At 43.3% G+C, this 13131-nt stretch overlaps 1 protein-coding gene across 8 annotated transcripts in view; it reads left to right on the top strand.

Moving 5' to 3' along the window:
- The first annotated feature begins 11 nt into the window (after positions 1-11).
- Positions 12-13131, top strand: part of ZNF345 (zinc finger protein 345) — an 83955-nt gene continuing 70835 nt past the window's right edge. For 2 of the 8 annotated variants that reach the window (XR_004440813.1, XR_004440812.1), the window contains exons 1-2: positions 333-595; positions 1463-1537. The gene's annotated coding sequence lies outside the window, so the exon portion shown is untranslated. The other 6 variants (XM_033225981.1, XM_033225977.1, XM_033225978.1 and 3 more) reach the window with 6 other exon arrangements.

The following is a 13131-nucleotide window of genomic DNA, read 5'->3' on the forward strand; positions in this document are numbered from 1 at the left end:
TGCTCCAGAGGAGTTAAACAGGCAAGAAGGACTTGGTTAAAGACTATTGCAATAGTCAACTTCCAATACAACAGCAGCTGGAAATTTATAACTAACGGGCTGGGTGAAGGAATTAAAGCATGGTAAATTACTAAGAGGAACTCAAGTATCAAGGGTGGGGGGATTGTTGCTAAACTAGCTTAGCTGGATTCTTGCTGAAGTGGAGTTCGCAGGCTATGGAGGAGGTCTGGCCAAACAAAACGGACTCAGAGGAGCCTGACTAAAGCTTGGTCTAGGGAGTCCTTGTCAGGTGAGACTCCCGGAAGGCTCCAATGGGCAGCTCACCTCAAATATTTAGTTTTGTTGGTGCCAGATTCCGCGCCACGGGAATCGGGATGGCTGGGCTTTGTAGCTTTCGGCAACTTGTCGCTTTCTGGACTACACTTCCCAGAAGCCTCTAGGCTCAGGGCTCTCTCCCGCGATAACTAGATTGTCTCTTGAGGAGTGGGCGGGATCTTCCCGCGGGTTTGGGCTAGCGGCCTTGGGGCTTTGTGAGGTAGTTGGGCTCGACTTTTTTGTATTCCAGCGGAGCGGAGCTGACCCTACCCGAACAGGCGTAAGTGAGGCTGCTCGGAGCCTGGGGCGACAGGAACTCCCGACCTGTGTGGGCTGCGTGGGGAGCAGGCTAAGGAGCTATTGTGAGGAGTGTGTACGGTTGTGACTGGGGGTGTCTCTGTGGTGGGCGTGTATCTGTGCGACCGTGTATGGAACTGTGAGGGCGGGGAGGACTTTTTGTTTATGTTTGTGCGGGTGTGAGTGGAGTTTAATTGTGACCGGGTTGGGCACTGTGTTTGCGAGTGTGAGGTTCCTGGACCGCGGTTGTGACTGTGTGTCCCCTTGGCGTGTGTGTGTGTTTATTACTATTTGCGGAACTGTGTGTAGTATGCCTTGTGAGGTTTGTGGCTGCTTCCTTGTGTGCGCGCACGCGCGCGTGTTGGTGATATTGTTGATGTAGGGTGCGTGTGACATTGTTGTCATTGCGATCCCAAGGTATATGTCACTGGGAGTTTGAGTGAGAGATGTCCACGGATTCTGCAGTTGTGTCCGTGTCTGCCCCCGTGGTGTGTGTGTGTGATTGTGTGACCATGTGCAGCCTGTTGTGTTTAGGTTTGGGGTGCCTGTGACGTTTATGTCCCCATGGTGTGAGTTAGTTTGTGTGACTATATGTCCAGATAGCCAATGTAGGTATGGGGAGTCTCTGTCTTTGTGACTTCAGCCACTGGAGACCTCTGTGAGCTCAGAAACAGATTCTGCCCAGAACGGCATTGACCCAGCCCGGATTGAGCAGGACGTCCTAGACTTCTTTGACTTTACTCTGTAGGTGGTGGGCAGTAGGGGCTGAGCCAAGATAACTTCTGACATAGTCAAACCGGATCTCTCTCAGAAGAACCTGATGTTTTCTGACTCCTTTCTCCTTCCTTAGCTCTGCCCTGCTTGGATAGAGACCTCCGGAGAGGAGTAAAGAATGACTGTTGAACATCCTCAAGGCACCTGTAAGGTAGCTTGTCCTTTCCTCTTGTTTCCTGAAATCCCTTTTTCTTTGTCAGGACATAGTTGCTTTCCTTCTCTTGAAAATTCTTGCTTATCAGATGACCTGATCCCTGGAATTTCCCTTTTGAGAAAATGTGGTGTCTTCAAACCCCACCTCCCACACGTGATTTTCTCTTACTAATTTGTCAGACAATTTTAATTTTTCTTTTTTTTTTCTCGCTTTCTTTTGTTTTTATTTTTTGTTTTTTTGAGACAGAATCTGGCTCTGTCGCCCAGGCTGGAATGCAGTGGAGCGATCTTGGCTCACTACAACTTCCACCTCCCGGACTCAAGCAATTCTCTTGTCTCAGCCTCCCGAGTAGCTGGAATTACAGGCATATGCCACCAAGCCCAGCTACTTTTTCTATTTTTAGTAGAGACAGAGTTTCACCATGTTGCCCAGGCTGGTCTCGCACTCCTGGGCACAATCTGTCCGCCTGCCTAAACCTCCCAAACTGCTGGGATTACAGGTGTGAGCCACCTCACTCGGTTTTAATTTTTCTTTATGCTATCTTTTTTAAAAATGTGATTTCTTTCAGATTATAAAAGTAAAACATGATTGTTTTAAATAATTTCAAAAGTACAGAAATCCCTAAAGTAGAAAATTTATATATGCACATAAAACATAATTGAATTCATGCAGCATTTGCCATTTTATATCCTACATTTTCACATAAAATTAAATATTTTCCCACATAGTATATTTTGAAAATATTTTTAGAGATGCATAACATTTATTTGAATGCCAACGGCTTTTTTCTTCAAATTCGGTAAAGAAATGGGACCCACTTGTGCAGTTTAATAAGTAAAACACCCACTTGTTCACCTTAACAAGTAAAATACCAACTTGCACAGTTTAACAAGTAATTATAAAGATCCATGTAAGGGGTACCCAGATCAATAACTAGAATACATCCATCACTGAAGAAGCCTCTACTGTACTCCTCCACAGTCACAAACAACACTGTGCTTCTGTGATAATAACCACTGTGGTCATTTCTTTGCCCTTCATTAGAGCTTTAGTACCTATGAATTAATCCCAAAGCCATAGAAGTGCAACTTTTGTTTGTTTTCTAACTTTGTATGAATAGACATTCTTTTGTTTCTTTTTTTCACAAAAGACTACATAATAAAAGTGACAGTTCATTTTTTTTTTTTTTGAGACAGAGTCTTGCCCTGTCACCCAGGCTGGAACGCAGTGGCGAGATCTCAGCTCACTACAATCTCTGGCTCTTGGGTTCACGCGATTCTCCTCACTCAGCCTCCAGAGTAGCTGGGATTACAGGCGCGTGCCACCACACCCAGCTAACTTGTGTATTTTTAGTAGGGACTGGGTTTTGCCATGTTGGCCAGGCTGGTCTCGAACTCCTGACCTCCGGTGATCCACCCTCCTCAGCCTCCCAAAATGCTGGGATTATAGGCAAGAGCCACTGCACCCGGCCAACAGTTCATTTTTTATTGCTATGTTTATACTATCCCATTATATGGACATATTATAATTTACTTATCCTTCTACTCTTATTTGTTTGTTTTTGAGACGGATTCTTGCTCTGTTGTCCAGGCTGGAGTGCAATGGCACGATCTTGGCTCACTGCAACCTCCGCCTCCTGAGTTCAAGTGATTCTCCTCCCTCAGCCTCCCAAGTAGCTGGGATTACAGGTGTGTATCACCCGGCCTGGCTAATTTTTGTATTTTTAGTAAAGATGGGGTTTCACCATGTTGGCCAGGCTGGTCTTGAACTCCTGACCTCAGGTGATCCGCCTGCCTCAGCATCCCAAAGTGCTGAGATTACAGGCATGAGCCACTGTCCTGGCCTTATCCTTCTACTCTGGATGGACATTTATCTTGTCATTTTTGGCTACTTCAGGCAGTGTGACTATGATCATTTTGTGTGCATATTTTGGTACACACTTGCTTGCATTTCTGTGGTGTATATACCTAGCGATTAAATTGCTAATACTGGCTGGACACAGTGGCTCATGCCTGTAATCCCAGCACTCTGGGGGGCCAAGGCAGGCGGATCAAGAGGTCAAGAGATCAAGGCCATCCTGGCCAACATGGTGAAACCCCATCTCAACTAAAAATACAAAAGTTAGCTGGGCGTGTTGGCATGCATCTGTAGTCCCAGCTACTCGGGAGGCTGTGGAGAATCGCTTCAACCCTGGAGGCAGTGGTAGCAATCAGCCGAGATCATGCCGCTGTCCTCCAGCCTGGTGACAGAGTGAGACTCCATCTCAAAAAAAAAAAAAAAAAATATTGATAGGTAGGATTTGTACATCTTCAGTTTTACCAAAGATTGCCAAACTGTTCTCTAAAGATACTGTACTTTTGCCAGCAGTTTACAAGAGTTTTCTTAGCTCCACATCCATGCTAGCCCTTGGCATCATAAAACCCTTAAATTTTTGCCAATCTGGTGGGTGTCTAATTTATATTTAATTTAAATTTCCTTTATTACTAATAAAGTTGAGCACTGATTCTTGGCCATTTGACTGTCCCCCCTCTTTTTTTTTGAGACTGAGTCTCTATTGCCCAGGCTGGAGTGCAGTTGAATGTCCCCTTTTATAAGATGTTGTTCAAATACTTGACCAATTTTTAATTGCGTTGTTTTTCTCTGATTTGCAGCAGTTGTACATATGTGTGTAAATTAATCTTTTTTTTCAGTTGTATATGTGATAAGTATTTTTACCTGCTCTGGTTTGGCTTTTCACTCTATGTGGTACCTTTTGACAAATAGAAGTTCTGGGTTTCATTGTAATAATATCATTTCCTATGGTTAGTCTTGTTTAAGAAATTTTTGTCTACCTTAAGGTAATGAAGATTTTCTTTGGTGTTAAAGACAAAAACTTGCCTGCCTGCCTGCCTGCCTGCCTTCCTTCCTTCCTTCCTCCTTCCTTCCTTCCTTTCTTCCTCTTTTTCTTTCCTTCATTTTTTTGACATGGAGTTTAGCTCTTGTTGCCCAGGCTGGAGTGCAGTGGCCTATCTCCGCTTACTGCAACCTCTGCCTCCTGGGTTCAAGCAATTGTCCTGCCTCAGCCTCCCGAGTAGCTGGGATTACAGGCATGCACCACCACACCTGGCTAATTTTGTATTTTTAGTAGAGACAGGATTTCTCCATGTTGGTCAGACTGGTCTGGAACTCCTGACCTCAGGTGATCCGTCTACCTCAGCCTTCCAAAGTGCTGGGATTACAGGCGTGAGCCACCGCACCCAGCCAAGCCGAAAACTTTCTAGATTTTGGCTTTAACGTTTAGGTCTTTACACCACCTGCAATTTTTGTAGGGTAGGATTCAATTTCATTTTCCCCCCAGGTGTGTATTCAGTTATTATAGTATCATTTATTGGAAAGTTAATATTTTCTGCACTGATATGCAGTGTCATTTTAGTAAAAAAATCAAGTAAACATAAATGTCTATGTCTATTTCTGGATTCTGTTCCGCTAGTCTGTTTGTCACTCCTCACAGTAATACCATACTGTCTTACTCACCGTAACTTTGTATTTGGAGCAAGTACACTCACCTTCTTTTTCCTCAAGAGTGTCTAGGCTGTTTGTGTTTCTTTGCATTTTCATGTCAATTTTTGAATTAGCTTGGTTGCACACAAACGTCTCTTGGAATTTTGATGAAATTGCATTGTATGTATAATTTTATGAGTAGAAATTTGGAAACTCTTCTACACTTGATCTTAACCAAAAGGCCAAGAGACAATGGGGCACTCTTCTTTTTTTTTTTTTTTTTTTGAGATGGAGTCTCGCTCTGTCGCGGCTCACTGCATGCTCCGCCTCCCAGGTTTACGCCACCTCGCCTGGCTAGTTTTTTGTATTTTTTAGTAGAGACGGGGTTTCACTGTGTTAGCCAGGATGGTCTCGATCTCCTGACCTTGTGATCCGCCCGTCTCGGCCTCCCAAAGTGCTGGGATTACAGGCTTGAGCCACTGCGCCCGGCCTCTAGGGGCACTCTTCTAATAACATGAGCCTCTCAGTTGATGTAGGTCTTAGTGTTTCTCAGCAAGGTCTTGCTTATCTCCTATAAATAGTTCTAGGCAAGTAGGAATCACATAATTCATTGTACAGAGTATTCCTTTGGCATTGACTGTCTGGAATCTGAGCAGTTCAGATAATGATCAATCATAATTTTAGTCTGGGTTTTTTTTTTTTTAATATTGAGCACCTATCTCCTCCTCCCTGTCCTTGTCCCCCTCCTCCTCCTCCTCCTTGAAAAGCAGCTTTATTAGAAAGACTGAAATGTGTGGTAACTCGAACAGCTAGGTTGTACAAGAAAGAAATTGAAAATTCCCTTTCTGATGTCTTCCAAAACTTGAATTTCATTTAAATGCACCTTGTTCTTTCCTCAGACCTCTAACTTCACCCTGGAGTTGAGCAGAAACCTGGCTTGCCTTTTCCCTCAAATCAATCTTGGACTCCAGACAAAGGGTTGATCCTTTGAGCCAATAAGCAGGTTACTGGTAACAGTACCTGAGGAAAGACAAAGCTGTGGGTGAAAAGTTCTTTATATACGGTATCCTCCCACTCCTATCTTCTGTAGCTCTTTATGTATTAATATAATTTTTAACATTTTCTTTTATTCTTGGCCTCCTCAACTACATTTTTGGAAGTGGGGGATATGAAAATTAGGTATGGATTTACATATAATGTAGTTATTTATTGTCTAATATTTTTGTGTTAGTAACATCTGGTACAATCAAGCCTGCTTTTTTTTTTTTTTTTTTTTTCTGAGACAGAGTCTCGCTCTGTCGCCCAGGCTGGAGTGCAGTGGTCGGATCTCAGCTCACTGCAAGCTCCGCCTCCCAGGTTTACACCATTCTCCTGCCTCAGCCTCCCGAGTAGCTGGGACTACAGGCGCCTGCCACCTCGCCCAGCTAGATTTTTGTATATTTTAGTAGAGACGGGGTTTCACCGTGTTAGCCAGGATGGTCTCGATCTCCTGACCTCGTGATCCGCCCGTCTCGGCCTCCCAAAGTGCTGGGATTACAGGCTTGAGCCACCGCGCCCGGCCAAGCCTGCTTTTTATGGTATCTTTTACTCTTCTCACTTATCATGTTTCTTTCCTTTTTCTTTTTTTTTTTTGAGATAGAGTCTCACTGTGTTGCCCAGGCTGGAGTGCAGTGGTGCGATCTTGGGTCACTGCAAGCTCTGCTTCCTGGGTTCACCATTCTCCTGCCTCAGCCTCCCAAGTAGCTGAGACTACAGGTGCCCACCACCATGCCCAGCTAATTTTTTGTATTTTTAGTAGAGACGGGGTTTCACTGTGTTAGCCAGGATGGTCTCGATCTCCTGACTTCATGATCCTCCCGCCTCGGCCTCCCAAAGTGCTGGGATTACAGGAGCCACCGCGCCTGGCTTATTTTTTTTTTTTTTTGAGGCGGAGTCTCGCTCTGTTGCCAGGACTGGAGTGCAGTGGCCAGATCTCAGCTCACTGCAAGCTCCGCCTCCCGGGTTTACGCCATTCTCCTGCCTCAGCCTCCCGAGTAGCTGGGACTACAGGCGCCCGCCACCTCGCCCGGCTAGTTTTTGTATTTTTAGTAGAGACGGGGTTTCACCGTGTTAGCCAGGATGGTCTCAATCTCCTGACCTCGTGATCCGCCCGTCTGGGCCTCCCAAAGTGCTGGGATTACAGGCTTGAGCTACCGCGCCCGCCTTTTTTTTTTTTTTTTTTAATGGAGTTTCATTCTTGTTGCCCAGGCTGGAGTGCAATGGTATGATCGTGGCTCACCACAACCTCTGCCTCCCGTTCAAGTGATTTTCCTGCCTCAGCCTCCCGAGTAGCTGGGATTACAGGCATACACCACCATGCCTGACTAATTTTGTATTTTTAGTAGAGACGGGATTTCACTGTGTTAGCCAGGATGGTCTCCATCTCCTGACTTCGTGATCTGCCCGCCTTGGCCTCCCAAAGTGCTGGGATTACAGAAGTGAGCCACCGTCCCTGGCCTTTTTTTTTTTTTTTTTTAAACGGAGTTTCACTCTTGTTGCCCAGGCTGGAGTGCAATGGTATGATCGTGGCTCACCACAACCTCTGCCTACCGTTCAAGTGATTTTCCTGCCTCAGCCTCCCAAGTAGCTGTGATTACAGGCATACACCACCATGCCTGACTAATTGTGTATTTTTAGTAGAGACAGGGATTCTCCATGTTGGTCAGGGTGGTCTCGAGCTCCTGATCTCAGGTGGTCCACCCAGCTCAGCCTCACAAAGTCCTGGGATTACAGGCATGAGCCATCGCACCTGGCCCATGTTTCTGTTTTAACTACCCTTTTCTCTTCCCCACCTCTTACCTCCACTGTGCTATATGAGGTAATTTCTGCCTCTACATCTTTGCTATCTTTTCTTACCAACTCTGTAGTTCACATATTGTCTTCATTGGAAAAAAAATCATCTCAGATTATTTTACTCACTTATCTCTCTGTAATACGGCATAAAGAACGTGCTCTTAAATATCAGAAAAATATGGCATCTGATTTCACCCATACCACTTGTGAGGTGTTTAACCTGTGAAGAAGAGATAATAATTTTCTCTCAGTGTTTTCAAGATTGAAATAATTTATGTGCACAATACGTGATACACATCTGGTGTTGAGTAAATGTTATTTTCCTTCTTTACTTTTCACTCTTGGGACCTCTATAGCAATTACAATAGAAAGCGTTTAACTAAATGCCTTGGGTTTTTCCCAGAATATCTTATATGTAAGTTTTGCTCCCTACCTACATTGTGAATCATTTAGAACAGGATTTTGACTTTCAGTTATCTTATATATAACTTTTCAATCCATTTTGAATTTGTTTTGCTTTAATTTGGGGATCTAAATTCAGTTTTTTCTCATATACCTGGTCTTAGTCCCATATCTATTCAGTGAAAACTTACTTGCTTTTCCCTTACTTTGTACTTCCTACTTGGTGATATTATAAATAGTTTGTATTTATATATTTGAATTTTTTTCAGTTTTGATTTATGTCTCTGTGCTTCCTCCTGAACCATGTCTATATTTTCTTTCAAAAACCTTTGAATACATGATCAAATGTGTCACTTCTTAACATTGCTGTATTTGGCCAGGCCAGTGGCTCATGCCTGTAATCCCAGAACATTGGGAGGCCGAGGCAGGCGCATCACCTGAGGTCAGGAGTTCCAGACCAGGCTTAACAACATGGTGAAATCCCATTTCTACTAAAACTACAAAAATTAACCAAGGCATGGTGGCAGGTATCTGTAATTCCAACTACTTGGGAGGCAGGAGAATCACTGGAACCCGGGAGGCAGAGGCTGTAGTGAGCCAAGATCGTGCCACTGCACTCCAGCCTGGGTGACAGAATGAGACTCTGTCTCCAAAAAAACAAAAAAACAAGATTGCTGTATTCTTTATTTTCATTTCTAAATTTGTTTCCTTATTACAACAAATTTAGAAAACAGTAGGATAAAGAAAACAGCAATCTTGTTTTTTTGTCATCTGTAATCCTATCAATTAGATGTAGCTACCATCAAATTGTTACAGCAAATACTTAGAATTCTTTTTTTAATATGATCATTGTGTAGCTATTGATCTGTGTAACCTGTGTTTATTATGCCAAAATACATATAAACAGCTGTCTATGGTAACATTTATCTTTATCATGAATTGTAATGGCCTCATAGAGTTAGTTCACCAAGTCTTTATTGTTGAATATAGTTTGCTTACAAATTATTGCCTTTATAAATAACCATCTACTTTGGCCAAATGCTAGTGCTTGTTTTTTTCCTTTTCAGTAAAATTATAATTATATACATAATTAATGAATATATTTTTCTTATAAAAATAATTTATATATTATAGAGGGGCTCAAGTCTTGTGCAGCCACAGTCCCCAATCCCAGGTATCTACCCAAACATAGCCACTGTTATTGATTAATTTTTCATTTTATTAACCTGTATTCTATGCATTTAAGTACATACATATGTACATACATGTACATTTCACTAAAAAGTGAAATTATAGGAATAATGTATGTGTGTTTTATTTTATTTTATTTTATTTATTTATTTTTGAGATGGAGTTTTGTTCTTGTTGCCCAGGCTGGAGTGCAATGGCACAATCTCGGCTCACCACAACCTCCGCCTCCAGGGCTCAATTTTCCTGCCTCGGCGTCCCGAGTGTCTGGGATTACAAGCATGCGCCACCACATCTGGCTAATTTTGTATTTTTGGTAGAGACAGGGTTTCTCCATGTTGGTCAGGCTGGTCCCAAACTCCCGACCCCAGGTGATCCACCCGCCTTGGCCTCCCAAAGTGCTGGGATTACAGGCGTGAGCCCAGCTGAGTATACGTATTTTAAATGTCAATAAATACTTCCAAATTAAATTTCAAATTGGCTTGATCACTTCACAGTACACTCAGTTGTCTCTAACAGAATCAGCTTTTCTAACTGCCAGTTAGGTCACTTATTGCTGCAAAAGGTACAAAATAGCACGTAGAACAAATAATGATTTCATTTCATTTCAGCTAGCTATTCTTTTTTTGTTTGTTTGCTTCAGACTAGGTTTTGCTGTTGTCACCCAGGCTGGAGTTTAATGGCACGATCTCGGCTCACTGCAACCTCCACTTCCTGGGTTCAGGCAGTTCTTCCTCAGCCTCCCAAGTAGCTGAGATTACAGGCGCCTGGCACAACGCCCAGCTAATTTTTTTTGTATATTTAATGGAGATGGGGTTTCACCATGTTGTCCAGGCTGGTCTCCAACTCCTGACCTCAGGTGATCCGCCCACCTAGGCCTCCCAGAGGGCTGGGATTATAGGCATGAGCCACGTCTGGCCTAAGCTAGCTATTCTTAACCTTGGTTGCTAACCTCTGGTCCCACTCTCAGCAATTCTGATTTAATTGGTCTGGGGTATGGCCTGAGCATCACCATTTTTCTCATTATCGTTTTATGACTAATCAAGCAAAAGCAGTGGGAATGAAGAAGGAACAAAGAAATCTGTAACTGGTTGTGATCAATTAGTTGTAAACACCACTTGCACTTGGACTAGCCAACCCCAATTTGTAAAAGGTCACCAGATGACTCTAATGCGCCGCCACAGTTGAGAACTGATGACTTCAGTGCACAGAAGCTGATAGAAAAACATTAAAATTTCATTTGATGTGGAGTGGGTTCAAACTTTGGAATATTTAAAAAACTACCCAAGAGGCTGGGTGCAGTCGCTCAGACCCGTAATCCCAGCGCTTTGGGAGGAAGGCGGGCGGATCACCTGAGGTCGGGAGTTTGGGACCAGCCTGGCCAATGTGGTGAAACCCTGTCTCTACCAAAAATACAAAAATTAGCTGGGTGTGGTGGTGAACACCTGTAGTCCCAACTACATGGGAGGCTGAGGCAGGAGACCCCTTAAACCTAGGAGGTAGAGGTTTCAGGGAGCCAAGATCGCACCAGTGCACTCCAGCCTAGGCGACAGAGTAAGATGCTGTCTCAAAAAATAAAAATAAAAATAAAAAGCCACCCAAGTGATTCTAATGTACACTCACGAATGAGAATCACTCAGTTAGACAGTCATGATTCGTTTTATGGAGCTGAGCACAGTAACTGTGGAAGAAAAATCAAAGTCATGTATCAAGAAAGTAGTGGAAGGAGTAGTTTTGGTGGAGGTAGTCAACAATATCTGCCATACTTGTGCACTTGCTAGCAATTTATTGTGTGAAAATACACTGGTCATCTTAGTGGTGTCTTGGGGGAGAGAAAACCTAAAGTATGTGGTACATACACATACCACGTTTAATCAGCAGTCTTCTTTTTAAAAACAAAAAAAAACTTTCAAAAGCTTTGGGTTTTGGCCGGGCGCGGTGGCTCAAGCCTGTAATCCCAGCACTTTGGGAGGCCGAGATGGGCGGATCACGAGGTCAGGAGATCGAGACCATCCTGGCTAACACGGTGAAACCCCGTCTCTACTAAAAAATACAGAAAACTAGCCGGGCGAGGTGGCGGGCGCCTGTAGTCCCAGCTACTCGGGAGGCTGAGGCAGGAGAATGGCGTAAACCCGGGAGGCGGAGCTTGCAGTGAGCTGAGATCTGGCCACTGCACTCCAGCCTGGGTGGCAGAGCGAGACTCCGTCTCAAAACAAAACAAAACAAAACAAAACAAAAAAAAAGCTTTGGGTTTTGTAAATTGTAAATTTTTTTGCGTGGTTTTTTTTTTTTTTTTCACAGAGTGAGTTGCTCAGGCTGGAGTATAGGAGTGCAGTGGCAAGATCTCAGCTCACTGCAGCCTCTGCCTCCCAGTTTCAAGTGATTCTCCTGCCTCAGCCTCTGGAGTAGCTGAGATTACAGGCACACACTGCCACACCCACCTAATATTGTATTTTCAGGAGAAATGGGGTTTTGCCTTGTTGGCCAGGCTGGTCTCAAACTCCTGACCTCAAGTGATCCTCCTGCCTCGGCCTTCCAAAGTGCTGGGATTACAGGCGTGAGGCACCACACCCAGCCTTTTATGTTTTATTTTTATCTTCACCAGTTCTTTTGCTTTTTTTAATGTTGAGATTCTTTTGTTGTGATATTGAATTCAAATCTGTTTTATATTATTTTTATACAGGCATTTATTTCTGTTGATTACTTTTTATCTGGTAATTCTTGATGTCCAGTTTTTGATATGTATCTTGCTCTTGTTTACCTTATTTTTAGGCTATTTGTGTTTCCATTTAGTTTAATATTTAACATGAGAATTATTTAGGAATATGTTTTGTTAACTTTAAAATTTTTATTAAATTTGAAACTTATAGAAGTTACAAGAATAGCATAAAGTATTCCTGCATAGCAGTTACTCACATTCACCAGTTGTTACCTTTTGCCTATTTGCATTAGCATTCTCATGTGAAATTGTTTTCTTCTCTCTCTCTCTCTCCCTCTCTCTACACACACACACACACACACACACACACACACTCCACAAACATTTTATCTGTACCGTTTAAGACTAAGTTGCAGATATTTTGCCCCTTTATTTCCTAACAACAAGAATATACTCTTACATACCTACAGTACAGTTATTAAAATTTTAACATTTGGCCGGGCGCGGTGGCTCAAACCTGTAATCCCAGCACTTTGGGAGGCCGAGACGGGCGGATCACGAGGTCAGGAGATCGAGACCATCCTGGCTAACACGGTGAAACCCCGTCTCTACTAAAAAACAAAAAAAAACTTTCAAAAGCTTTGGGTTTTGTAAATTGTAAATTTTTTTGCGTGGTTTTTTTTTTTTTTTTTTCACAGAGTGAGTTGCTCAGGCTGGAGTATAGGAGTGCAGTGGCAAGATCTCAGCTCACTGCAGCCTCTGCCTCCCAGTTTCAAGTGATTCTCCTGCCTCAGCCTCTGGAGTAGCTGAGATTACAGGCACACACTGCCACACCCACCTAATATTTGTATTTTCAGGAGAAATGGGGTTTTGCCTTGTTGGCCAGGCTGGTCTCAAACTCCTGACCTCAAGTGATCCTCCTGCCTCGGCCTTCCAAAGTGCTGGGATTACAGGCGTGAGGCACCACACCCAGCCTTTTATGTTTTATTTTTATCTTCACCAGTTCTTTTGCTTTTTTTAATGTTGAGAT

Source organism: Trachypithecus francoisi, unplaced genomic scaffold, assembly GCF_009764315.1.
Source record: "Trachypithecus francoisi isolate TF-2019V2 unplaced genomic scaffold, Tfra_2.0 Lachesis_group12, whole genome shotgun sequence".
Taxonomy (NCBI): Eukaryota; Metazoa; Chordata; class Mammalia; order Primates; family Cercopithecidae; genus Trachypithecus; species Trachypithecus francoisi.